Below are 27,902 nucleotides of genomic sequence, written 5' to 3'. Positions count from 1 at the left end.
AGGGTTCCCTAAAGCTTGAACATTATTTATAAGCGATCAAGGAAGATACTTAAAAATACTTAGGACAGTGATGTGGAACAGCCTGACTATATATTATTTATTTCTCCCTCAATTTTTTATTTGAAATCGTTCAAAAAGGGAGAAGAAAGATCAGTTCAATAAACACCTGTATTCCCCTGTCTACATTTAAAAAGTGCTAACATTTTCCTACATTTTTCATCTGTCTCACTTTCTTGCAGAGAACTGTTTCAAAAATAATTTGCTAACATCATGGAGCTTCACCTCTAAATATTTTGGCTTGACTTTACTACAAATAGAATATTCTCTTACACAATCAGAATACTACTTATCTTTATAAAAAAATTGGTAAATTGACAGTAATTTGCCAGTAATATCTAACTCAATTTTCAAATCTCTCCCATTACCTGTCCCCACAGTTTATTGTCCCCATTCCCAACAAGGATCCGTATTTCATTTGGTTGCTACAACTTTTAACTCTACAAGCAACCCCATGCTTCTTCCCCCACAAAGACTTACTGTTTATTTCAGAGAGAGCAAATGAGTGCAAGTTGCGGGAGGGGTGGGGAGGGGTTGGGAGGGACAGAGGGAGATGGAGAGAGAGAATTTTTTTCTTAAATTTTCTTTTAAATTTGTTTATTTGACAGACAGAGATCACAAGTAGGCAGAGAGGCAGGCAGAGGGAGAGAGGGGGAAGCAGGCTCCCCGCTGAGTAGAGAGCCCTGTGTGGGATCATGACCCAGGGTCCTGGGATCATGACCTGAGCAGAAGGCAGAGGCTTTAACCAACTGAGCCACCCAGGCGCCCTGTAAATGCATGCTTTAAAAAAATTTTCAATAACATTGATTTTTTTGAGTCCAGATCGGTTTTCTTATAATTTAAAACAAATACTGATATATTTGCTTGCTTGTTCATTTTTGTCATTTACCTTGTTCCTTTATCCCCTAAATTTCCAGTAAACTAGAAGTTATACAGACTTGATTAGAGTCTGGTGTACCTTGGGCAAGAAAAAACTTACAAGTGTTGCGTATTATCTGGAGGCCCAGTGAGAATTCCTGAATGCTAACCTGTTTCCTTTCACTACCCCCTTAGTCTTTAAGGGGCGTCTTGCTTCTTGGCATACAAGATGGTGCCAGTTGACCTGCCATAGACTAGATTCTTTCTATGCAGGAGAAATGAATGTAAGTATGTATGAGAGCGAAAGCAAAATTTGAGAAAACAAAGTCTTCTCCAGAAAATACACATTCATCTCTTTCTCTCTTTTTCCTTTTCCTTGGGGCAAAGTAGACTTTCCCAACCCTGTTGCTTTGGGGTTGGCCAGGTGATTTGTTGTGGTCAGTGGAATAGAGCAGATGTGCAAGCAGAAGCTTTACATGTATTCATATGGTCCATCTTGTTTATTGTGATCCTTGATTTATAATGAGAATAAGCCCTAGCTAGGTTGTAATTAAAGGGAAATGAGGCGTACGTAGAACAGAAGTACATTCAGTTCACAGCGAACAGCTGAACTGAGATCATCAACAAGTGGGAAGTGGGAACAGCCACAGCTAATGTACACAGCAAATGCACACGGCATTTTATTTTTAAGAAAAGCAAATGAGAAAATATAATGATAAATTTTGCAATATTTTTTGAAGCAATTTTGTTGCAGTAATACCTGACATAGCTTTTGTATTTTAGTCAAGTAATGAAAAGTACTATATAGCTTAAATATGCATTTTTGTTCTACTAAAGGTGAGCATATTTTATGTTTAAGGGTCTTACATATACATCTCCTAGATTATCTGTTCATATGTTTATTTTTAACAAGCTCCTTTTTTTAAAAAAAGATTTTATTTGTTTAACAGAGAGATTGATCACAAGTAGGCAGAGAGGCAGGCAGAGAGAGGAGGAAGCAGGCTCCCTGCTGAGCAGAGAGCCAGATGTGGGACTCAATCCCAGGACCCTGAAATCATGACCTGAGCTGAAGACAGAGGCTTAACCCACTGAACCACCCAGGCACCCCAAGCTCCTTACTTCTTGATTTTTTAATATTGCTCTATATTTTAAGGATGTTAATGCTTTGTCTCTAAGTTGCAAATGCCTTCTTTATTCAGTTTGGCTTCCCAGATTTTTTTTTTTGTGTGAAGCAGTTTTTTAATGTATTTTCATAAATCATACTTCTAGACTAGATAGACCTTGCTACCATGTTATAAAAAATTTAGCTATATAAGCTTCTGGGGTTTATATGGTTAACTTGTAACACAACATACACACACAGACACAAATCATAGTACTTGATGAAGTACTTGATGAGTAGAAGTAAGCCAACAAAGAACTAAATTATTCCTTATAGATTCTGGATACCAAAATTTTCTTTGAGAAATAGAAAATATTTTAATTTTGTCTAAATAAATAAGAGTATATTAAAATGAAGTCATGACAGGCAAGTATATTATAAAAAATTCAAACAATACTTAAAGCAAGAAAAAATTTTTAAAATTTTTATTTAATTTCCAGTTAGTTATTACAGTGTAATATTAGTTTCAGGTGTACAGTAGTGATTCTACACTTCCATACATCACCCAGTGCTCATCACAAGTCCCCTCTCTAATCTCCTTCATGTATTTAACCCTTCCCCTTCCACCTCTCCTCAGGTAACCATCCGTTTTTCTCTAAAGTTACAATAATAGTGGGGGACTTTAAGAAAAAACTTTTTGACATTAAAATTTCAGCGTCCCATTGGAAAAAAATGATTGTTGTAGCAAGTAGAACACATGAAATTATTCAAAGTGAATCACAGAAGGAAAATTGGATTGAATATATGGCAGAATGTTGTAGAATTTGTAAAAATTGTAGAAATTTATGTGTATATGCATATATATGTATAAATATAGAAATTGTGGAATGTATAAGGAGCATAAAATAAAGTATGTAATAATTGAACAAATAAAGGATTTATTAAACTTTTAGGAAAGAAAAATGAGAATGGGAAAAAAGCAAGTTCAAGAACAGTATGGTTGAGAATGTTCTAGAATTAATAAAAACGTGAATCCTATGATAAAGGAAAACAAAATCTGAAGGACTATAAAAAGTAACACATACCTAAACACAGACACTCGATAGTGGAGCTTCAGATCGAAAACACACACACACACACAATCAGAGTGGCTAGGGAGGAAAGCCAGATTATGTATATAGAGTTGACAATTAAAGCAGACTGTGCAGTGGGAACAAATGAAGCCATGAGGAAATGGAATGTGATCAATACATTGTATTGACAGAATATAGCTTTCAAGTCCACAAAGTCATTTAAGGATAACTATGAAGTGAATGTCTCAAATAATACATACAATAAAACTTAGTATTAGGGCACCTGGGTGGCTCAGTCATGAAGTGTCTGCTTTCGGCTCAGGTCATGATTCCAGAGTCCTGGGATGGAGCCCTGCATGGGGCGCCCTGCCCAGCCAGAAGCCTGCTTCTCTCTCTCCTGCCCCCCCTTCTTGTGTTCTTCTCTCGCTGTGTTTCTCTCTGTCAAGTAAATCAAATATTAAAAAAAAAATAATAAAATAAAAATTTAGTATTACAGGGACACCTTGGTGGCACAGTTGGTTAAGTGTCCTGACTCAGGTCATGATCTCAGGACCCTGAGATCGAGCCCTGTTGAGCTCCACCCTCGGGGGAAGTCTACTGAGATGGTCTCCCATCCTTTTGCCCCTCCCCACTCAACTCCTGCTCGCTCTCAATCTCCCCCTCCCGCAAAGAGCAGTATTGCATTTAGAACATTACTATTTAAAATTCCGAAAGTACTTCGAGAATTAAAAAAAAATTTTCAAAAGGAAATGTGAAGTAAATAAGACAAGGTAAAATGAGGAAAAAAATGGTGGAGAAACCTAAAAAGGGACTCTATAAAATGACAATATCTACTTGAGATACAGTGAGATAATATACACATGAACACATTTCAAAATATCAGTATCACTTAAAGTTTTTTTTAATGTAAAGGTTATAAACTAAGTTAGAAATGAAAATATTAAAAAAAATACATATATGGGGAAGAGTTTACAATGCAGCTAAATCACTTAGATTTCAAAGATTAAAATGGCCTTATAAAATTACTAAAAACTGAATGGATATATACATGTTCATTATTTCTTAATTTTTTATAGATGTTTATTTTTAATGCATTTTAAAATAATTTTGAAAGTATAACTCAGGTATTGTATGCTGTAAATGAAATGGAAGAAAAATATTTACATATGCCTATGTTGTGTCTATATATATTTAGATTTTGGATTTTTCTGTTATATGTTATGAAAAAAGATTTCCATCATATAAATTTTAAATACTTAGAGAACTCACTTTCTGCTTTCTAAGAACTTACCTAGCTATACTTTAAATTACTTTTTAGGATCTAGTGAAACATTAAAACTATGAAGAGATACATGTTCAGAAAGTGAAGACCTCTTTGAGATTTTGCTCCTGGTTCCTATATGGAAATTATTTAACAATATTCAAATAATATCCATTCTTTAGACACTCAAAATAGAACTTTGTAGAATTAACACATTTCTTTTATATAATCAGGAATTATATTTTTAAAGATAAAATAAGTATGATAAAAAGCCAAACTTCTCACTGTCTGAATGTTTCCCTAGAATTTAGATTTTAGAAAAAGACTACTATTTACAATTATACATATTAATGCCTATTAGAAGACGTAATAAAAAAACTATTTAAATAGCATGGAGGACAAGGGGCGTTAGAGAAGAGTAGGGAATTTGGGTAAATTGGAAGGGGAGGTGAACCATGAGAGACTATGGACTCTGAAAAACAATCTGAGGGGTTGGAAGTGGCGGGGGGGTGGGAGGTTGGGGTACCAGGTGGTGGGTATTATAGAGGGCACGGCTTGTATGGAGCACTGGGTGTGGGGAAAAAATAATAATGTTTTTCTGAAAATAAATAAATTGGAAAAAAAACTATTAAAAAGTGTTAATAAAGTTAATGGTGGCTAATGCAACCTTAGCCCTAATATGCTCCAAACCTTTTAAGATTCTTACGTGTTAATTGATTTAATTTTCAAAATACTGTTACTATTTCACTTACAAGTGAAAAGGCAGTTCAGTAATTTAAAGTATTTAGGACTACATATATGTTAGAGTTAATACTGAACAGACAATTTAACTACATAACTGTTCTCCTTATTGTATTAAACAGGAGTTAAAAAATACACATTTTCCTACTCTGTAACTGGTCAGGGAAGAAGCATAAAGAAGGAAATGAAAGGGGCCAAGGCTGGGGTATCTGCGTGGCTCAGTTAGTTAGGTGTCTGACTCTTGATTTCAGCTCAGGTCATGATCTCAGGGTCTTGGGTTCCTTGAGCTTAGCAGGGACGGAGTCTGCTTGGATGCTGTCTTGCCTTCTGCTCCCCACCCCCACTTGCTTTCTCTTGCTCTCTCAAATAAATTTTTAAAAAAATTTAAAAGGACCAAAAGGGGCACCTGGGTGGTTCAATGGATTAAGCCTCTGCCTTCAGCTCAGGTCATGATTTCAGGGTTCTGGGATTGAGCCCCGAGTCTGGCTCTCTGCTCAGCGGGGAGCCTGCTTCCTCCTCTCTCTCTGCCTGCCTCTCTGTCTACTTGTGATCTCTGTCTGTCAAATAAATAAATTCTTAAAAAAAAAAAAAGACCAAGAGAATTTGAGTATGAGTAAGATTTGAACTTTTTTTTTTAATTCAGTGACAGACTGCAGGGGCCTATAATAAAATAGAATCCTAGAACAATACCAGTAGAATATCCTTGAAGTCTGAAGAACTGAAAAAGTGGAAGTGTTTTGCTTGGCAGGAGGACTAATGAGGAAAGGAGGAGAGAGAGGTAGAGGCTTGTGCTTAGGAATAAAAGGCGGCTGAAGGAAGTCTTACTTGAATGCAGCCTTGTTTGCTTAAGGTAAGTTGGAGTGGGTAGATTGATAGGAAGAGCACACACGCTCAGTACATGAATGACAACCGTGCAGAATTAGTGAGAAGTCGGTAACTGCGGGGTGTGCACACTAATATTCACTAAGCGCAGGGAAAAAAATTAGAGATTAATTGGTGTAAAAATATGTTAGAGTGATTGGAGCTATTTGGTATCATTATAACAGCACATTTTTCAGAGCTCAGAATCCCAAAGCAGGCAAGAGGCAGAAGCAGGTAGATGTACCAGGGTCTGAAGACGGGTGAGGCTGAGGCAGAAGTGCTCAGGTAAAAGGCTTTACTCAGGATGATTCACAGGCCTGTACCCCTGAAGCCAATAATACATTATATGTTAATTTTAAAAAAAAAAACTTTACTCATTTAAAAGTCTCTGGTCAAAGAAATCATAGTAATAAACTAGTAATAAACTAGTAGGGCCAAAAAATATAAAATAATTTTCCTCTCTTGGTTACTGCCAGGGACTATTTAATAATAGAAGTTACAAGTTATCACATATCTGCATAAGACATTTAAAAAAGTATGTGTGTGTGTGTGTGTGTGTGTGTGTGTATATATATATATATATATATATATATATGAATGACAAAACATTTCCAGTGATTAAAAACCAAACACATGAACCTAAGGAACAAACAGGATTGGGCTACTTTCTGGTTTTTGTAAAATGGGAAGTGCATAGGTTTATTGTTTTTTCCCTATCCAATAAATATATTTAGAAGTTTTTGCAGTTGGCATAGCTCTAGGAAAAGTGATTGTGGCATACATGGAGTATAGACGGGAGTGCCCCCCCCCCCCCCGAGTTTGGAGGGTAAGAACTGGGCGGGCAGCATTAAGCTGCCTCATCCAATCACATTCCTTCCACCTGTCCTCCCCCCACTGAAGGTAGAAGCTCAAGTTAAGTGGGAAAGGGTTGAACTTGGCACAAGTTTACTTAGCAAGTTACTTTTATTTTGAAGTAAAAACAACTTGATAAAAGCCTGATTGAATTCGTCTGAGACATGGTTTGCAACCATAGTATAGAGCAAGATCGTGCGGTCTTTCAAAATCCCCGCATGCTCTTTTTCACAAATTCTGTCTTCATTCTTCTTACCATAAATTTTTTATCACCATTGTTGGAGTTAGGGTATGGGCCATTGGAATTGGAAAGAACAAAAGACAGTAAAATTAAAATAGAGAAATAGTGTAGCATAGTTAGTAAGAATAAAGTGTATGTTTCTGATCAGCTAGCCCGGATGAGTCGAGAAGCATGTGAATATTGCAAAAAACTATTGAAGGGAGGGGATGGCAGTGGTGCTGAGAAATAGAAAACCATAGTGATCATGAAAGTGTGCATGTCATAATCTCAGAGGGTTAGGAAACTTAGAAGGTAGGGGCTAAAGTTAAGTTTTCAGGGTGAGATCGTAGCATCAGAATTTATTTGAGTTGAAATGCTCTATGGGACTATCTAGTCATTTACCGTATTTTAGAAAATTGCCTCTAAACAAATGACCATCTAAACTGTTATTAGTATATTGGAGGACGAAACCACCTGATAGAAAGGCTAGCTCATAGGTTTTCAATATGAAGTGTTAAGAACCTAGCTTGATCCTTATACGAAGCTGTATTTGCTTTCCCTATAACCTGAATTCGTTGAATCTCCTTTTATTGTCTGGGCCAACCTAGAATATATTACTCTCTTTCTCTTTCTCATGTTAAAAAGATTTAAGTAAGTTGGACCTCTTTGGTTTCCTCCCAGTGTTCTTTTTTCAAGATAAATCTTTCCCATTTTGTCAGCTATCTTTTAATTATGTCCTTCCAAAAACACAAATTAACTCACTCTTTTTTTTCTTTTTTTTTTTTTGTCGTCTAAATCTTTTATACCAACAGCTCTTAACAGGTATAGTCTCTAAGCCTAAACTAAGAAGAGGGATGATTATTTCTCTTCTTGTATACTTTATAATCTTGAAAGTGGTCTACACTCAGTTTTCATCATTTCCATACTGTTTTGACTCCTATTTAATACCCAGCGAATTAAATTCCCTACATTTCGTTTCCCACGTATCATGTGGTGAAGTCATACCTTTCCAGCTTGCACTTGACATTTTTGCTGCCCCATTAAATGTCATCTTATTTCAATCTGTATTGGATTTTTATTTTTTCTATTCTTTCCACATTTATGTCATTTAAAAATTAGTTCAGTTCACAATCAGTGTTATCCTTGAATGAGTTAGATAAAAATTACTGAAATTCTATGACTGCAGGGCATGGTGAAGATAAAATCACTAGGATGTACATGTTGTCATGAGGAAGAAGGTGAAATAGAGATAAACAATGAGGAGACAAAATATTCTCCCTGAACCAAAATTCTGATCTCAAACAGGGTGTTCTGCAACACACAGTCAAATTTTAGGGAGGATGCTAGAAGTAAGACATTTGCACCAGTGAGATTCCCACGTTGGTATTTCAACATGAGCAGACTTCCAAGAGGAGGGAAGGGAGACAGGGCCGGAGAGGAGGAAGGAGGAAGAGATGACCGATGAAGAATGCATTCATTTTGTTTAAGCTTACCTCTGGTTGGTGATTTTTCTTTTCCAAGCTTTTCCAAGCTTATTATTTTTCTATTGGAAAAAATGTTACATATTTGAATCAAGGTAGTGCTTGAACTAAGTGGTGTGATAAAACCAAAGACTGCCATTAGATAATATCCCAGAACTGAAGCATAAATCAAAAGATTCCCTTTCCTAAATAATTGAATTCATAACCCATGACTTTGAATTTCAAATTTTATTCATTCATTTTACAATAGCTTTCTAAATTGGCTTTTTCCAGCTGATATGCCAAAAACACTTGATAGCCCAAATTTTCCCATTATAGAACTACTTTGATAGACTAACTTTGAAGTCAATAGGATCATTACAGGCAAAAAAAAAAAAAAAAAGTGATTCTGCAATGCTTGCAAATTTAGGTCAATGTGCAAAGATCACCTCAAAAGATTTTGTAGTTACAGTCCTTTTCATGTCACCACGCTAAGTAGTAAGAGGAATACAAATAATTAAAGTTCCAGAGCTTACCCTTAGTGCGTTTGAAATCTCGTAAGGTTGAAAAGAAATGCAATATTTATGTGTTCATAATTTATTCAACATCACTTATTTATTCATCATTTATTCAACAGTTCATGTTGGTAAAATACATTTCCTATGCCAAACACTTCTAGGCATTAGAGATACTTTAGTTAACAAAACAAATATTCTTGCCTTCATGAAGCTTGTTCTGCAAGCAGCGATAGACAATACAGAGTATGGGAATTAATAAGTAAATGAAATGTTGTGCTAGAATGGGGTACAGCTGTGCATAAAATAAGAACAGGAAAAGGAATGCTTGAGACTTTAGAGGTGAGGAGGGATGCTGTTTTATTTTATTTTGGGGGGGGGATGCTGTTTTATGTTGAGTGGTTATTGAGTAGGGCTTACTGAGAGGCATAGATCTAAGATTAAGGGATGGAGTTGGCATGGCTGAAGGACATTTTGGACAGAAAGAAATGGCTAGAAAATACCATGACAAGGGTATTCTTGGCATGTTTAAGGAATCAGTAGAGGAACCACTGAGACTAGAGCAGTGTAGACAGTGGGGTTAGAGTGGGGGGTGAGGGAAAAAAGGGATGGATTGAGAGACAGAATCATTGTTGTAGTTTGCAGCTTCTAACATGGCTCCTGGGATCCCCCAGTTTCTGGGATTCATGCTCTGTGTAATCCCCTTCACTTCAGTGTGGGGTGGATCTAGTTAATTGCTTCTAGCTAATAGAATGTTGCAAAAGCGATGAGGGTGACTTCAGTGATTATGCTACTAACGACTGACTTTTGTCTTGCTCGTCCTTTCTTTCTGGAATTCTTTCTTGCTCTCCTGCTTACTTGGTCTGATAAAAGCCAGCGGCTGTACTGTGAAGTGCCCTATGGGGATGTCCAATGGCAAGAAATTGAAAGAGGCCTCTAACCAACACTACAGTAGGAATTAATTCTCATGAACGATCTTGTGAGTGATCTAGAAAACAGTATCTTTCCTGTCGAACCTTGAGATGGTATAAGTCTTGTAGAACTGCCACATAAAAAGCTCAGTTAAACTTGAAGTTCAGGTAAACAATGAAATATTTTTGAAAGAAGATGGTATTGGGGACATACATTAAGAATTATTTGTTGTTTATTTGAAATAAAAGTTTATTTGTGAATGCTGTATTTTATCTGCTGAGTCTTGCAATGCTACTTGTATGTGACCCAGAGGAAGAGAGCTCAGCTAACTGATTCCTGATCCACAGATCAAAAAAAGAATGTGTGTTTATTGCCGTTAGGTTAGGAGACCATTTGTTACACAGCAACAGCTAAGTGACATAGCCTGTTTTTGATGAAAGTCAAAGAGGAGTGTTAACCCAGCTTTGAATGAGGACCAGGGGACTGTTGAAGAAAGTGAAGTAGGTTGTAGTGTTTTTAAATTTATTGGCAAGAATGCTAAGACAGAGTAGAATATACTTAGAAGTTTAAAAATCTTGTTTCTTCTTTTAATCTGGCCTAGAGGGTGTTACAATTCTTATTCCCTAATTTACTCAACAATAATTAAACTGTCTCCTTGAACATATTCTTAAAGTTGCCTCATTGTATCCATTTTGCAAGAAAATGAGAAAAGAGTATGTGATATATCCTTGTGATCCTGTTATGTAAAAACAAAAAACAAAACAACTGATCTATATAGCACTTTCTGTGTGACCGTAACTTGTAAATGTATATTAACGTAATTTCGTAAGAACTACAAAATTAAATGTATAGATGGGAGACGAAGACACAGATGTAAAGTAATTTGCCTAAGATTATATAGATACTAAGAGGCAGACCAATATACACTCCGCAAACACCAGAGTTTTGTTTTTAATGAACATAAAATTTCTTTATTTCTGTGGTTTGTAATCTGCCACAACTTTGAGGCTCATCTTTTATTATTTAGACTACTGATATTTTTTAGCATAAGAATATACATTTCATCCCTTGGAAGCTTCATTATTTTTCTTATGAAATCCGTCTCTTGAAAAATTAAATAGTCACAGTCAGCTGTATGTTAAAAATGAGGCTTCCTTTCACTGGATTCATTTATCCCCTCAGGCACGTATTTAATCAATTTGGCTTTAAGTCCTGGCTCTGTCACATGTGAACTTCCCAACCATTAGCAGTTTCCTTAATTGCTCGTAGCCTCAGTTTTCTCAACTATAAAATGGAAATAATAATAATTATTATTATGGGATGCTGAAAAGATTTAAAAAATTCATCGTACGGTGCGTGTACAGCATCTGATCTAAGAGGTGCATGCTAAATGCTAATTTCATGCCGTCTCCCATTTTTCACTGTGCTGACTATCCAATCATTTCTTTCTTAATCACTTGAAATCTGGCCAGAATTCACAGCTAACACTGAGGAGCCCTCAGTGATTTATATCTGTTCAAAACCAGAAGCATTTCTTCAGCCCCCATTCTCCTTGTTATCTTTAGAATTTTTGACACTTTTATTGTCCCTTTGACTTCAAAATGTATTGCTCCCTGACTTCCGTTGTATTGTCTTTTACTGGTCTCTCACTATTCTCTGCTCCTTCCTTTGTGGGCTGTGTCAGTAGTGCTGCTACGAGGAATCAGTCCATCTCTATTATTAAGCACGTCCTATGTGATCATCAGTAGCCCGGGCTTCTCAAAATCGACATCTATACGTGTTTACTTAGTTTCTTCTAATTTTATGAATTTATTTCCAAAATTCTTATAGTAAATAACTTTTTTTGTCTCTCCCCCCCCCCTTTTCTTTTTTGGTGCCGGGTATTCATTTGTGTGACCCAGTCCATCCTTACTTGCCTTGCTTTGTGGTCCTGGAGCTGGACTCAGGGGCTATTTTGGCCAGCTGAGATGGCAAGCCCAGTCAGTGAGACCGCTGGAGGGATCCTGTAGGGGGAAGGGGATTCTCCTGGTTCTGGTGTGCTTTTCCCCCTCAAGCTCTGGCATTGTACACCAAGCCAGCCTTTGAGCCAGCTGCGTGCCCCCCCACCCCCAGGAGTGCTTGTCCTCCAGCGATCCTGTCCCGTGGTTCCTGCTCATGGACCTCAGCCAACCAGCAGGCTGGCAGGAAGCTTCTGCTCACCAGGCTTTATTTAGTACCTGTGGGCCAGCTCTAGCAGGAGACAACCTAGGCACCGTCTTCTCCATCTAGTTGGTTTCTCACTTGCCAGCCTTGGCCCCACTTGGCCCCTCAGTGGACTAACTGCTTTGGCAGCTCAGTAACCTTCTCCTGTATCAATGGGCCGTAGCCACAGCCTGCCCAAGAAGGCTTGACTCTTCTCTTTGGAGGGGATCCCTTTCCTTCCTTGCTGCTTCCTTGCTCTTTAAAATTCTTTTTTATTCTGTTGTGTTCTGTATGAATTTTATTTTCATATTCAGATTACTGGTGTGGTTTTTGTGTTCTGACTAGATTCTACATGATACCGGATAGGTATGGGGGTAGGTATGGGGGAAGATCTCAGGAGATAAACCCTAAGATACGGTATGTTAGAATTAGTTCAGTCATGTTTGTGTGCCTGAGCGCGGTGTTGGGTTCTTTGTCAGTGGGAAGTAAGATGCTAACAAACCATGTGTATAAATTCCATTTAGTGTGTTAGGCCAGGTAATTCTCTGAAGTGGTTGTACAAATTTGCACTCTGACTAGCAGTGTAGTTTGGTTCCTATTACCCTATAACCTTGCAAATATTTGCCATCGTGTATTTTTCTGACTTGACTTATCTTGGCAAATGTGTAACCATGTCTATTTTTAGTTTTAATTTTAATTTTTAATTAAGAGTAATGAGGGTGAATATGTTTTCATATGCTTACTGGGATGTTCAAAGTATTTAAAAAAAACATTCCTTTTTTGAATAACTTGCCCACCCCCCCCCATGGCTCAGCTACTTTTTACTTACTGATTTGTAGGGGTTCTTTATATACCATAAAATAGAACTATTATTAGTTGTATGTGTTGTAGATATTTTTCTTCCAGTCCATGGAGATAACCATTTAGAGTAAGAAAATTCAGATGCTAAGGAATAAATGTTAAATTTACAGGACATGAGTGTAAAACTGTAAACTGAAAAAAACAATACAGTTTATATGAGCTGCTATGTTCTTGAGTTGGAAACCTACAAGATGTAAAGATACTGATTCTCCCCAATATTATTACCTATAAATTGAGTAAAATCTCAATCAAAATATAAGCTCGTCTTTTTTGGAAATTGAAAAACTATTTGCAGAATTCATATGAAAACATGATGTTGAAGAATGTTTTACCGGATACTAAGACCTACTCCAAAGCATTACTAATACATACAGTGTGATTTGGGCACAAATGTATGCAAATAGAACAATGAGAAATGACACTTGAGGATCAGAACCAGCCTTCTTTTCCTTAGAAAAGAATCTCTAGTCATGGTGCCTAGAGCTAATAGGTTAACAAATTCTTTGACCTCTGCATATATAAAAATGTTTGCTTTCCAAACTTTTTCCCAAACAGGTTGTGTTTGGAAAACAGGTTTTTCCCAACCGGTTGTGTACTGGTATCTTACATTAGTGCCTCTTCCATTAGGTAATTTTCCCTAAATAGGGTTCATGAAGGAAATTTTGAGTAGCATAGTTTGCATGTAACTGTAACTCACAAAAATTCCCCTTTGACTTTTTATTTATAATGATTTATTCCCGCTGGAGTTTTTCATATATTTTATTTCTTAAATTGTTTGAAAGTGGTATTTAGCAGACTTATGTCACAAACATAGTATATTCCTTGTATTTCCTTGTGAATAAATTCATTCCTTTTTTGTAGTCATTGTGATGCTTTATCAGAGGTTAAATTTAACATCTCTCAACTGGTTTAGTGGCCTATTTGTACAGGCTGGTGGGGGGAGGGGTGATCTGGTAATCTTGTTTGATTAACAGTGTTCTTAAAAAAGCATAGCATTTTGACAAATTTGAATGTTTTCATTTAATTTCATTAAATTTCAAAAGCTATTTAATTTCCAAGGGCTAGTTTTTTGGAGAATGTTCTTGCCTGTTTACAGAAAATAGGAGAGCCAGTGTTAACAACAGGCTTCCCTTTGAAGATACTGTTGAGCTTCTGAGCTTTATTGAAAAGATCATGCCAATTTGCGATGACTTTCCCAATAGAAAAAATGGAAAACTTTGTTACAACCATCACTCACATATTTTGTCAATTTTGATCGTGTTTTCTTCCCTAGTGATTGATGTAATCATTCTTAAATAGTTTCACAGTTTTTTTTTCTACAATTAAAGTCAGTGCACTGCTCAAAGAATCTTACATGCATGAATTTTTCTTTCTTTTTTTTTTTTTTTTAGTATGCTAGATTGATTTTTTTTTTTAAAGGGAGGGGGAGAGAGAGAAAGCAAGTGGGTGGGGAGGAGCAGAGGAAGAGGGAGAGAAAGAATCTTAAGCAGGCTCCATGCCCAGCACAGAGCCCCAGGAAGGACTCGATCTCAAAACCCTGAGATCAAGACCTGAGCCTCAATCAAGAGGTGGACGCTTACTGAATGAGCCATCTAGGTGTCCAAGATTTTTTTTTTTCCCCCCAGTCTTTCACCTCTTCCTCATTTATATTAATCTAAAATAGTTGTGTTTTTAAAGAAATAGAATGTGGGGTGCCTGGGTGGCTCAGTCCTAAAGTGTCTGCCTTTGGCTCCAGTCATGATCCCGGGGTCCTGGGATTGAGCCCCGCGTGGGGCTCCCTGCTCAGTGGGAAGCCTGCTTCTCCCTCTCCCACTACCCCTTCTTGTGTTCCCTTTCTCGCTGTGTCTCTCTCTGTCAAATAAATAAATAAAATCTTAAAAAAAAAGAAAGAAATAGAATGAATAAAAGAATAATAGAATAGGACTTCAAAGGATGTAAGAACTAAAACGAAGGGTGAGCTATTCTGAATTAAAAGTAGAAGGATTTTTTACTTTTGAAATAGGTATTTAGTGGATAGCTTTTTGTTTACAAATAAAGGATTGTTAAAATTTATGGAGATATTTAATATGTATGTTAAGACAGCTGTGAGAAGGGAGACCTTAGCAGGTAGTTCCCAGCTGTTAACTGCTTCCACCACGACAAACTGAGATCTCGCTTTGCTGATGCCTCTGCCCACGCCGAGCAAGGCCGTGTAGTTCAGGATTTGCTTTTCCGGGGTGGCTGGCCCGCAGAGGAGATAAGAGTTCCAACCGGGACTGCTAATTAATTGGGTTTCAAAAGTAAGTTTGTTTGAAAAGATTGTTTCTCACAGCTAAAAATACTCCTCTTCTTTGGCACAGGATTTACAGTTCTGTCTGCATTCTTCAATCTCTTTAGAACTCATCAGAGTTTTCTGCGTCCTTCAGGAGGCTTCCTCCCACAACCAGAATCAGCATTTATATTCCTTGTGGCTGTACTTCGGATTATGTGATTTCTTCTTAGCATTTGATTATATTCAATGTAGCACTTTTGTTGCTGTATTTTTGCATTATTTCCTAAGTTGAAAGTGCCTGACATGTCATCTTTTTCCAAATAGTGTAACTTCTTGCAGGGAGGAATGATATCAAATATTTGTTTTATATCTACTTTTTTTTTAATCACAAGCTATTGTAACTTCTAACAGGGATGAACCATGTCAAGTATTTAAACAACCAGGAGAATGTTTAAAGTTTTATAACACTTTTATTAAATTGAACTGACAGTAAATCTACTGTGGGTAATACTGTTTTTGGTGTTATCTTCGGTTAATACGGCTGAATGAATGAAGTGAGTCATTCATGGATACTGAATTATATATATATGTTTTCCATGAATAAAATTTACTATCTGTGAAAATGACTCTATTGAGGAATCTGAAGATTAAATAAAAGTATAAAATAAAACACATCTGTTTTCTCTTATAGTGTTGGAATTTAGTTATAGCTACATGTGAGAAAACATTAATATCTATAGTTTTCACTTAAATATAATTTGCTTTCTTTATCTTTCATCCTTCTTTTACCTCTCTAAATTCCATTGGTGATATAAACAGGTGCTATGAATCCCCACCTGAGTTTTTATATCTCAGACTGAAGAAGCCAGGCATATTTGCATGACCCTAAGTGAAGTAAAGATTGGACTAATTTGTATAGTTGCATTCTGTCTTTGCACAATCTACATACTGGGTGTTAAAGACTTTCAAGACTCTTTTAAGAGTTAATAAAGAGACATGAGGGCATTAAACAACAGTGGTATTTTTACAATATCAATCAATTATATATTTATAATATATAATTTAAATTAAATGTGTATAATCATATATATGAATTATGTATCATTATGTATAATTGAATCAGCATTATTTAGAAATCCCTTCAATATTATGTTTTATTTATTTTTATTTGTGTGTAAGAGTAGTAAAATATGGGAGTGCATGGGTGGCTCAGTGGGTTAAGCCTCTGTCTTCCACTTAGGTCATGATCTCAGGGTCCTGTGATCGAACCGTGCGGCGGGCTCTCTGCTCATTGGGGAGCCTGCTTCCCCCTCTCTCTCTGCCTGCATCTCTGCCTACTTGTGATCTCTCTCTCAGTCAAATAAATAAATAAAAAATCTTTAAAAAATAGTAGTAAAATATGAACATATAACGTGACAAAAACAATTTTTTTAAAGATTTTATTTATTTATTTGGCAGAGAGCACAGGTAGGCAGAGAATCAGGCAGAGAGAGAGAGGATGAAGCAGGCTCCCTGCCGAAGCAGATCCCAGGACCCTGAGATCATGACCTGAGCTGAAGGCGGCAACATAACCCACTGAGCCACCCCGGCACCCAACAAAAACAATTTTTACTTCATATGAAGTCCTTACTATGTTCCAAGCTTTATTTCAAGCTCTTGGAATATGTTGGTAGGTAAAAGAGGGGAAAAAAATAATCTCTGTCCTCAAGGATTTAGATTGTTGAGTCCTTGAGAATGCAAATGATTACACTCTGGCATACATATGAACAGTTTTTAGTGTTCTAATTCCAGGTAAAATTGACCTGCTTGAGCCAACCAGGTAAAACATTGTTGGTCTTACATGTGAATTATTTATCATCCCATCAACGTGGTATTTCATAGCTTAAAATCCACATTGAAACCTGTCTTTGTAGGTAGTATTTGTGGGTAACCGAGGTAAGCACATCTATACATAGTTAAGAACACTGTGGAAACCTACAAGGGCATCAATACCGTTTTAAAAGTACAGATGTTCATAAAAACAGATGATAGGTTCTGTAGTCAGACACCTGTGTACACATACCACCTCTGTGTGTGTTTGTGTGTGTGTCCCATAAGCTGATGGTGTAAGTGCAGAAGTTAAAGACTTAGTAACTACCAGTTTTCTTGGGGTACGCTCCTCTCTTCACCACACAAAAGTGCTGGCTTAAGGCAGAGCATTTCAAGAAAGCTGCAGTTGCATTCCTTCAGGCAGATATATGACAGATGAAATGAGAAAAGATGGATTTAATACAAATAATTCAAGGAAGTTGTCAGCTGTTCTTACTTTTTTTCGGAGCAGCCTTAGGGGAAAAAGAGAAATTACCAACGAAGATAGGGTTGTGGGAATCAACGAAAAGGAAACAAAGGATTCTGCTAATACAATAGCACTTTCATCTAAACCAACTGCATTAATGAGAAAGTAGAGTGCTCAATTAGGAGAGTGGCAGTGTGCTTTTGGGGAGATGTTTTTTTGCGTTTGGAATTTTAATTAGGTAAACTGTTCAATTCTGTTCCCTACAAACCAAACAAAAGTAATAGAATAATTGAACTAAAAAAAAAAAGGCATTTGAGGCCAGGTGATAATCCATTATGGAAAGAAATTACATATTCTCTAGCTCTGTTGAAACCATGGATAAAAGATCAGTTAGTACATTAAATTGGCCAGTCAATATTCTACTTTATTTTAAATTCTTTTTCTTTTCAACTCCATAATATTTGGTGTATACCTACACTTGGATGTATCTTCATGCAATATTTTTCATAAGCAAAACTTATTAGTGACTTGAAAACTGTAAAAAACAAAACTGCTATAGCTTTTGAGAACTAGCCTAATGAGAATAGTCAGTATAAGATTTATAGATGATAACATAGCCACAGGAATCTGTTTTGAGCTCTAGAGTAATGTAATGGTGAGAGTTTAGGAATTACGCCAAAATTTTGGTGCTACACTTATTGGTAGTATGATACTATACATGGCTATTTCAATATTTTAAAAAAGGAAGGAGTCCTAACTTCCTTGGAATATTTTATTTTTTTTTAAGATTTTATTTATTTATTTGACAGACCGAGATCACAAGTAGGCAGAGAGGCAGGCAGAAGGAGAGAGGAAGGGAAGCAGGCTCCCTGCTGAGCAGAGAGCCCGATGCAGGACTCCATCCCAGGACCCTGAGATCATGACCTGAGCAGCTTAACCCACTGAGCCACCCAGGTGCCCCTTCTTTCTTTTTTTTTTTAATGGACTTTTAAAGGATGACATTTATATAAAAGTGTACCTATTATTAATATAGAGCATTTCAGATACTGACTCCTCTGAAAATCAGTTACCCAATCTAAGAAACAGAGCACCCACTGACACCCTAAAAGCCCTTCTTATACTCCATTTCAGTCTCTGCCACCTCTTAAGATTAGCTACTATTGGTTTTTTTTTCCTACTTTTTAAAATGGAGATGAAACTTAATAACATGTAATTAGCCATTTAAAAACTACAAGACTGGTAGTTAGTACATTCACAATGTTGTAAAGTCAAATCATTCTTTATCAAATGCCAAAACATTCTTACCACCTCAAAAGAAAACTCCATACCCTTTAAGTAGTCACTTTCCACTTTTCTCCCTCTAGCATCGAGTAATCACTAAACTCTGCTGTTAGTCACTATGAATTTACCTCTTCTGGATATTTCATATAAATGGAATTATATATTACTTGAACTTTTGTGTCTTTCTTCTCTTACTTAATGTCATATTTTGAGGTCCATTTATGCTGTAGCATGTATCAAGGCTTCATTCCCTTTTGTACCTTCATGACTTCACAATAACAACAAATTCAGCTGAATATTGACAAAGAACTTGAACAGACATTTCTCCAAAGAAGTTGCACAAAGGATTAATAAGAATATGGAAACTTGCTCAGCATCATTAGTCATTAAGTAAATGAAAATCAAAAACCACAAGGTAGCACTTTTTGATGAGTAGTAAAAAAATAGGAAAGGAAGACTAATAAAAAGTAGAGAAAACACAAAAAATGGGGAAGAAGTGTTGACAATGATGAATGGGGAAATTTGAATCCTTATACATTGTCGGTGAGAAGGTGAAGTAATGAAACCACTGTGGAAAGCAGTTCGGTGGCATTTAGCCTTTCATCATTAAATATGCCGTTAATTATAGGATTGTTGGTATTTTTTATCAAGTCGAAGAAATTCCTGGCTATTTTCACTTTCTGTTTGTTAATGTTGTTGTTTTGATGAATAGGTGTTGAATATTGTCCAATACTTTTTCTACATCAGTTAATCTGATCTTTTTAGTTTTTCTTTACCCCAATAATATGGTAGGTGGATTACAATGATTGTTTTCCAAATATTGAACCATCCTTGTATCCCTGAGATAAACCTCATGTGACAGTGTATGTAATTATTTTTATAGATTGCTGAAATGTATTTGATAATGTTTTGTTAGAGGCTTTGACATCTATATTCAGGAGAGCTATTGGTCCATAGTTTTCCCCTTTATTCTTTGGCTAATTTGTGTATTAAGGTAATATTCACTCATAAAATGAATTGAGATATGTTCTCAATTCTGTTTTCAGAAGATCAAGTAGAATTAGTGTTCACATTTTGATAGGATTCTATGGGGAAATTATCTGGACCTGGAAATTTCTTTTCAGGAGATTTTAAAGTTAGGAATCCAATTTCTTTAGTAATTATAAAGCTTTTCAAAACTTTTGTTTCATAATGGGTGACTTAGTAAGTTTTTTTTTTTTAAGATTTTACTTATTTATTTGACAGAGATCACAAGTAAGCAGAGAGCCAGGCAGAGAGAGAGAGGGGAAGCAGGCTCCCTGCTGAGCAGAGAGCCGGATGCGGGGCTCGATCCCAGGACCCTGAGCTCATGACCTGAGTTGAAGGCAGAGGCTTAACCTACTGAGCCACCCAGGTGCCCCAAGTTATTTTATTTATTTATTTATTTTTTAAAGAATTACTTCACTTCATCTAAGTTGTCCAATCTATCTGTGTAGGGTTGTTTTTATTACTGTCTTGTGTTTTTAATAATGAGGGGTCTGTAGTGATACCTATTTCATTGTTGATATTGCTAATTTCTGTCTTCTCTCTTCTTTGTCAATATTGCTAGAAGCTTGTTAATTTTATTGATCTTTACAAAGAATCAGCTCTTTGTTTTGTTGATTTTCTCATTTTCTTTTTGCTTTTTCAAATTCATTAATTCGGGCTCTTACTCCATTCCTTCTGCTTATTTTAAGGTTTATTTTGTTCTTATATTTAGTTTCTCTAATGAGCGTTTAGATTCTTATTTAGAGATTTTACTTTTTTTTTTTTTTAATGTAAGCAGTTAGTGCTATAAATTTCCCTTGCAGCACTGCTTTGTATCTTAAAAATTTGTATAGGTTGTATTTTCAATTTCATTCATTGACGCATTTTTAGAAATTTCTTCTGAGATTTGCTCTTTGATGAATGGGTTATTTAGAAGTATGTTGTTCAATGGCCAAGTGTTTGGGGATTTTTCTGTTACCATTCTCAATTGATTTCTAGACCGATTCCATTGTAGTTGTATATATTCTGAGTTATTTTAGTTATTTCAGATATACTGAGGTTTGTTTTATGGCCCAGGGTATGGTATATTTTGGTATTTGTTGTATAGGAACTTGAAAATAATGTATATTCTGGTATCGCGGGGTGGAGTTTTCTGTAATGTTTATGATACCTGTTGGTTGATGGTATTGTTGCATTCTTCTATATCCTTACTAATTTTCTCTCTAGTTCTTCTAACATTTCTTGAGAGGAGGGAAATCTCCAGCTATAATTGAGCATTTTTCTACTTCTTCTCTCTGTTTATCAGTGATTACTTCACATATTTTGCAGCACTTTTGTTTGGTGCATACACATTTAGGATTGCTGTATTTTCTTGGTAAATAGATTCTCTTACCAATATGTAATGTCCCTCTTTTTCTCTGGTAATTTTCTTTGTTCTGAGTTCTACTTTATATGACATTAATATAGCCATTCATGCTTCCTTTTGGTTAATATGCTCATGATCTACTCATTTCCATAGTTTTACTTTTAACATCCCTGTATCATTTTCTGGAAATGAGTTTCTTAGATAGACATTTAGTTAGTTTCATGTTATTAACCACTCTGCAATTCTGTCTTTTACCTTCTGTATTTGGAACATCTATGTTTAATATAATAACTGACAATTATAGGACTGAAGTCCACAATTTCACTTTTTTGTTTTCTGTTTGATTTTTTTTGTTTGCTTGTTTGTATCTGTTTTATTGTTTCTGCCTCTCTTTGGGTTCCTTAAACAAATTTACAGTTCCCTTTTTATTTAGCACTATTGTTTTTGAGTGTATCCCTTTGTGTAGCTCTTTTAGTAATTACTCTAGGTGTTACACATACATACTTATTTAATCTGTTACTATATTATATATATATATATTTCAAGTATAAGTTATAAATATCAAGACTTAGAAAGTCTGTTGTATTTATCCATATGTTTATCATGTTTTTCAGGTTTTTTTTTCCTTTTGATGTTCTAAGTTTCATTATAATTTCCTTTCTGTTGAGAGAATTTTCTTTAGCCATTCTCTTAGTGTGTTTGTATGCATGTGTGTATGGCATGCATATATATACACATATATATGACAAATTCTAGTTTTCCTTCATCCTATTATATTTTGATTTCTCCTTCTTTACTAAAGTGTATTTTCACTGAATATAAGATTCTGGGTTGATAGTTCTTTTGTTCTTAACTTGGAAATACAGTGCCTCTTTATTACTCTCCTTTTCTTTTTTCTTTTCTGTTTTCATTAGAGTTAATTTTCCCCTGGAGTTAAGGTGGGTTTTCTGTCCCCCACACTGCTACTTTCAAGATTTGTTTTCTGTCTTTAATTTTTCAGAAGTTGAATTTAATGCATCTCGCTGTGACTTATCCTTATTAGAGTTTGCTAGCTTAAATCCGTAGGGGTTTTTTTTTTTGTTGTTGTTGTTGTTTGTTTTGTTTTTTGCCAAATTTAAGAAGTTCTTAACCATTATTTTACTGAATGATTTTTAGTACCATCTTCTTTCTTCTCCTTTCCTCCTGGGATTTTAGATCTTTTGTTATAGTCCCACATGTCCCTCAGGCTCTGTCCCTTTTTTGTTTTTGTTTTGTTTTATTTTGTTTTAAAGTTCATTTTCTTTCTGTTGTTTAGGCCAGGTAATTTCTTTTAAGTTTTTAAAATTTTATTTAATTTTTATTTCAGTGTTCCAAAATTCATTGTTTATGCACCACACCCTGTGCTCCATACAATACTTGCCCTCCATCATACCCATCACCAGGCTCACTCAACCCCCCCTCCCCTCCAAAACCTTCAGTTTGTTTCTCAGAGTCCACAGTCTCTCATGGCTTGTTCCCCCCTCCGATTTCCCCCAACTCACTTCTCTCCATCTCCCAATGTCCTCCATGTTAGCTAATTTCTATTCTGTCTTCCAGTCTAACAATCCTCACAATGTCCTCTTCATTGTGTGAAATCCATCCATTGGGTTTAAAATTTTTGTTACTGTGGCTTTATGTCTTTCAGTTTCCATTTGTTTCTTTTTTTTGTTAATTTATTTTTTATTTATTTTCAGCGTAACAGTATTCATTATTTTGTTTATAACTTCTATTTCTTTAATAAGGCTGCCTGTTTATTTTATGAGACACTCTAATTTTTAATACAGTTGTTTCAAGAAGGGAAAAAAAAACAATACCTGTTACTTTCACATGTGAATGGAAGTCCAGGTTTCCTGTTCAGCTTCCATTGATATCCTGAGGTGGTGGGCAGAGGACCATCATTACTGTTGGGCCAGGTTAAGCGTTTAGACCCCCCACTAGGCTTCTCTCAGTGCCACTCCTTTGTTACTGCTCTTGACACTGCTTACACTGATGCTGTGTGAATGAGGATCATAACTTCCAAAATGTAGGGAAAGTCCCACCTTTTCAGTCAGCCTCCTTGCTATCACCCCAGTGGGGACAAGAGGGGCATTTTATTACTATTGGGTGGGGGTAGAATCTCTGCTTTTCACATAACTCAAGTAACTTGGTTTTTCTATGTTGCCAGTTTCTCTAGCACCCAGTCTTGTTTATACTTGTTATAAAGAAATCCTAGGAAAATCATCACATATCATTTCTCAAGGGTCAAGATTCCTAGCTTTTTCTGCCTTCTTCTCACCTTTCAATTCTTTTTAGGTTTCCTTTATATATTTAAAACCTATATAAACCCAGGGGGGGAAAATTGTGTCTTAAGGGGTTTTAGCTATAATCATCAGGGAAATAGAAATCTATCTACTCCAAGAGTATGAATTCTCATAAAGTAGATCTTAAGTACCTTACTAAGAACCCTCCATGGGTGGAGGAAAGAAACAAGTTTTAAACTCTGAATTTTATTTAGGATAACTTGAAAAATTTGGAGCCAGCTAATAAAATACTCTAGGATGAATATAAATATTCACATTTAATTTTGTGTATTTTGTGTGTGTGTGTGTGTGTGTATATCCTGTAAAACACTTCCACTGACTATTTTATTCAGAGAAAAACAAACAAAAAGAGACAAACAAAAATTCTGGTCATTTACAGTATCTGTCAGCTTTCAGTTTTGTTCTGTCCAGAAGTGATTGATGAAAAACCCATCATTCTAGGCCTTTTGAGAATTTTACTGTCTTCTTTACTTATTTTAAGTTTGTGGTCTTAGAAACTCTGACATTTCTTTGCACAACTGATGTCACATTATCTAACATTTCTTTTGTCTTCTTCTGGAATATCATCTTTTTTCTTAGTTTCTCTTCCAGCACGGGATCTAAGCTTTATCTTCTTCTCCTGATGTTTTTACTTTTTGCCTCCACATTGCCTGCTTCATTGCATCTACTAAAGCAGCTATTTGAGGCCAATAAAGCATTTTTCTCATCCTGAAAGACCAGTTCCCATTGTTGTCTTGGTCCAGTTGCAACCCCATAATAAGTCCACGTAAATTGATACCAAGGGATCAATGGAGATGTAGCCAGATTTCAGTGTAATTCAGGAATCAGGCAGGATGATAGTTGTAAACTGCTCTGAAGGACTAGGGCCCTCATGATTTTCTTTATGTGGTGCTCCCAGTATAAAAAAATCCACCATTCTCGAGTGTTGTATGTACATTCCTTTATCCATTTCAGTTGCTCTGGTCCCTGAAATTTCACTGGAGTTTGTTATGGTCCAACAGATTACAACAATACTGAGTTGAGTTTCTTCATCTTTTTCTTTCTTTCTTTTTTTTTTTTTTTCCTTCTTCTCTTAACTCTTTTTCTTCTTACTCTTAGCCTTGGTTCCCTTGAATAGGAGTTTGGTGGCATTGACATAGGAGTATTCAGCTTTGGTTCTTGTTATACTCTGTTTGAAGAGGTAGGAGTTGGTTAAGAGCAAAATACCTCCACTGGAGTAAATGTGGGTAAAGGAGGCCATAAAAGGAAGAAAGAGTGTAAATGCCCCCGAAAAAGCATGCAAAAAGAGGAGTGGACATGTCCCTCCTGAGTCCCTGGTGTCTCTCACCCTGCATTTAATTATATTTTTAAAAGTTGCCTTATTTTTCAAAATTTCTTCCCAAAGCTCTCTTCACCTTCCCTCAATAAAACCTTCTCTCAGGAGCACCTGGGTGCCTCAGTTGTTTAAGTGTCTGACTCTTGATCTCCGCTCAGGTCTTGATCTCATCTCAGGGTCATGAGTTTAATCCCTTAAACAAAAAAATAGTAAAGTAATAAAAAATAAGACCTTGTCTCAAAACAATATTTTTTGGTAATATTTGAGTTATTAAAGATTGTTAGTTGTTAAGCAAGAATTGCCATTACTCTTATGGACCATTGTCCAAAGTATTTCTAATTCAGATAATTCAAATAAAGACCAATTTAACCCATACCCAATGCCACCCTTTATCCTTCATGAATAGTTAGGGAAAGGAGGAAGTCCTGCGATGAATCTTTGGTGCTGTGACTCGTGATTTGAGAAAAGCTTTCTTAGAATACCTCTTAAAATTATATTTATGTGGCATTATAAAGTACTTTTATTTGCCAGATAAATAAATTCGCTGTTGGTGAGAGGCACGTGTTTGCGCGCGCGCGTGTGTGTGTTTATGTTTTTGTGTGTCTGGCTTAATGTTAGAAAAGTTGTATTTAAAAGAGAAACAGTGAGGGGCGCCTGGGTGGCTCAGTGGTTTAAGCCTCTGCCTTCAGCTCAGGTCATGATCTCAGGGTCCTGGGATCAAGCCCCACATCGGGCTCTCTGCTTAGCAGGGAGCCTGCTTCCCCCCTCTCTCTCTGCCTGCCTCTCTGCCTACTTGTGATCTCTCTCTGTCTATCAAATAAATAAATAAAAATCTTTAAAAAAAAAAAAAAGAGAAACAGTGAAAAAATCCCATGTAATGCTCAAAAATAATGTATTCACAATTTTAGGATCTTGAGACTTACTTAAAATGAACAGTGTCTTGTGCTTGTACCTTAATAGCATTCCTATTTTACACATTCTACCAGAAGATCACAATTTAAGAAGGCAAAAATTTTTCACTAGAAGCAAAGTTGGAATTCTTCACATGAACCTATGTCAAAGTTGCTCTTAGGAGTAACCTAGAAATAAGATAGTTGACTAGTGGAAATCGGTACCTTCAACATTGTTAGATAATCTCAAATTAGATTCCAAAGTAAGTATAATAATTCAGTTTCCAAAATATCATATAGATTTTTCTTTGATACCCAGACTGTTTCACATCAAGAGACTTCAATTTTGGTCAATATGGTGGGCATAAATAGTATATCACTTTCTAAAAAATTGCATTTCTCCACTTCTGATATTGAGCAATTTTCAAGTAGATAGAAACCAATACAGTTTTTATATAATTTCTCTTTCTGCATGATTTTCCAATTTTTCAATTGGATTGACTTTTAATGATTTTTAATGTCTTTAAATGTATTATAATCACAAAATGATCATTTAAAATATATGTTTAAATTGTCTTCTTACAGAGTATAATTTGTCTCTACTTTGAGTATGACTTTTTTTGATATTTTCAGTGTACTCAAATTTATTAATGTTTTCCTTAGTTTTTGTGTTTCTTAATTTTTCTCTTTAAGAATCTGTTTTTAAAAATCTGAGGTTATATGGGGCACCTGGGTGGCTCAGTGGGTTAATGCCTCTGCCTTCAGCTCAGGTCATGATCTCAGGGTCCTGAGATCGAGCCCCACATCGGGCTCTCTGCTCAGCCGGGAGCCTGCTTCCCCCCACCCCCCGACCTCTGTCTGCCTCTCTGCCTTCTTGTGATCTGTCAAATAAATAAAATCTTAAAAAAAAAATCTGAGGTTATAAGACATTTTCCCATACTTTTTTTTTAAATGGAGCTTTTTTCCCTCCTTAGGTTTCTAATTAATTTACCGATTATTTTTGTATGTGGTATGAACCTGAGGCTGTAGATGTAATAGTAGTTTCCTATTTTTGCCTGACAGTTTTCCACAAACTTAGCAACTTAAGACACCACCCATTTATTACTCCATAGTTCTGTAGGTCAGAAGTCTGAGTGGGCATTACTGGGTGCTCTACCTAATGTCTCACAAATTTGAGACCCAAGTGTCACTGCAATAGCCTCTTAGTTTGGGGGGGCTTTGGGAAAGAATCTATTTTCAAGTTCCTTTAGGTTATTTGGTAGAATTCAGTACAGTTCTGTCATGGAACTGGGACTTAATTTTCTTGTTGGATGTCAACTAGGATCATTCTCTGCTTCTAGAACTGACTCTACTTCTTTCCATAAACCTCCTCCATCTTTAAACCATCAATGAAATCTCTTTCCCTCCCTCTTTCTCTCTCATAATATCCTTCCTGAACTTAGATTTCTCTTACTTTCTCTTTCATTATCAGCCTGAGAAAATAATGCTTTTAAAGGATTCATCTGATTAGTCTTGATCCACCCAGATAATCTGTTGATCTTGGGGTCAATTGATTAGTAACAGTAATTACATCTTCAAAATATCTTTTATCATATAATGTATACCAATCATGGATGTAATAACAGAAAGTGGAGCTCATGGGTGGGTCCATCTTAGAATTCTTCTTGCCACAGAAGTGTTCTGTGGGTTGGGTTTGTTACCCAGTTATTTAAGATTTTCCTTATGGCTTTTGTTTGAATCTTCCCCATAGAGAGCTGAGAGAATGAGAGAGAGAGTTTCAGACCACATGCTTCCTAAAATCATTAAAATTATATTAAAATAATCTTTTTAAATTCTGTACTTTAACTTTGTAGTATAGTCAAGAATGTAACATAGTATTTTTGCACATAGTTTTTACCCCAGTTATAAAAACTTTATATACATGTCTATTTTTAATTTATTTAACTTAATAATTGACAAAAAATTATAAGATATATATTCTATCCTCCTGTTGAGGAGACTTAGATCACTTTCATGAATATGCATGCCATCCATACGGAATTGTTTTTTCCATATTGAATTTAAGGCTGTAACTTAATTATGACCATGTTGATAGGATAGGAAAAAGAACAGAAGTATTTGTGTGTTTAGCATTTTCAGAAACTAATGTTCTGCAGGAAACATTAATTTTTTCTCATTCTTAATTGTAACAAATGCAGCCAAGTAAATTTTTGTAATGGAGTCACGTACTCTGGAGCTCCTTAAATT

General features: G+C 35.8%; 1 pseudogene; it reads right to left on the bottom strand.

The window, feature by feature from the left end:
- Positions 1-23,819: 23,819 nt before the first annotated feature.
- Positions 23,820-24,690, bottom strand: LOC122905475 (annotated as a pseudogene).
- Between the last annotated feature and the right edge of the window lie 3,212 nt (positions 24,691-27,902).

The sequence above is a fragment of the Neovison vison genome, chromosome 4 (assembly GCF_020171115.1).
Source record: "Neovison vison isolate M4711 chromosome 4, ASM_NN_V1, whole genome shotgun sequence".
NCBI lineage: Eukaryota > Metazoa > Chordata > Mammalia > Carnivora > Mustelidae > Neogale > Neogale vison.
Note: the sequence above shows the minus strand (reverse complement) of the source record. Positions and strands in the feature narration are given on the sequence as shown.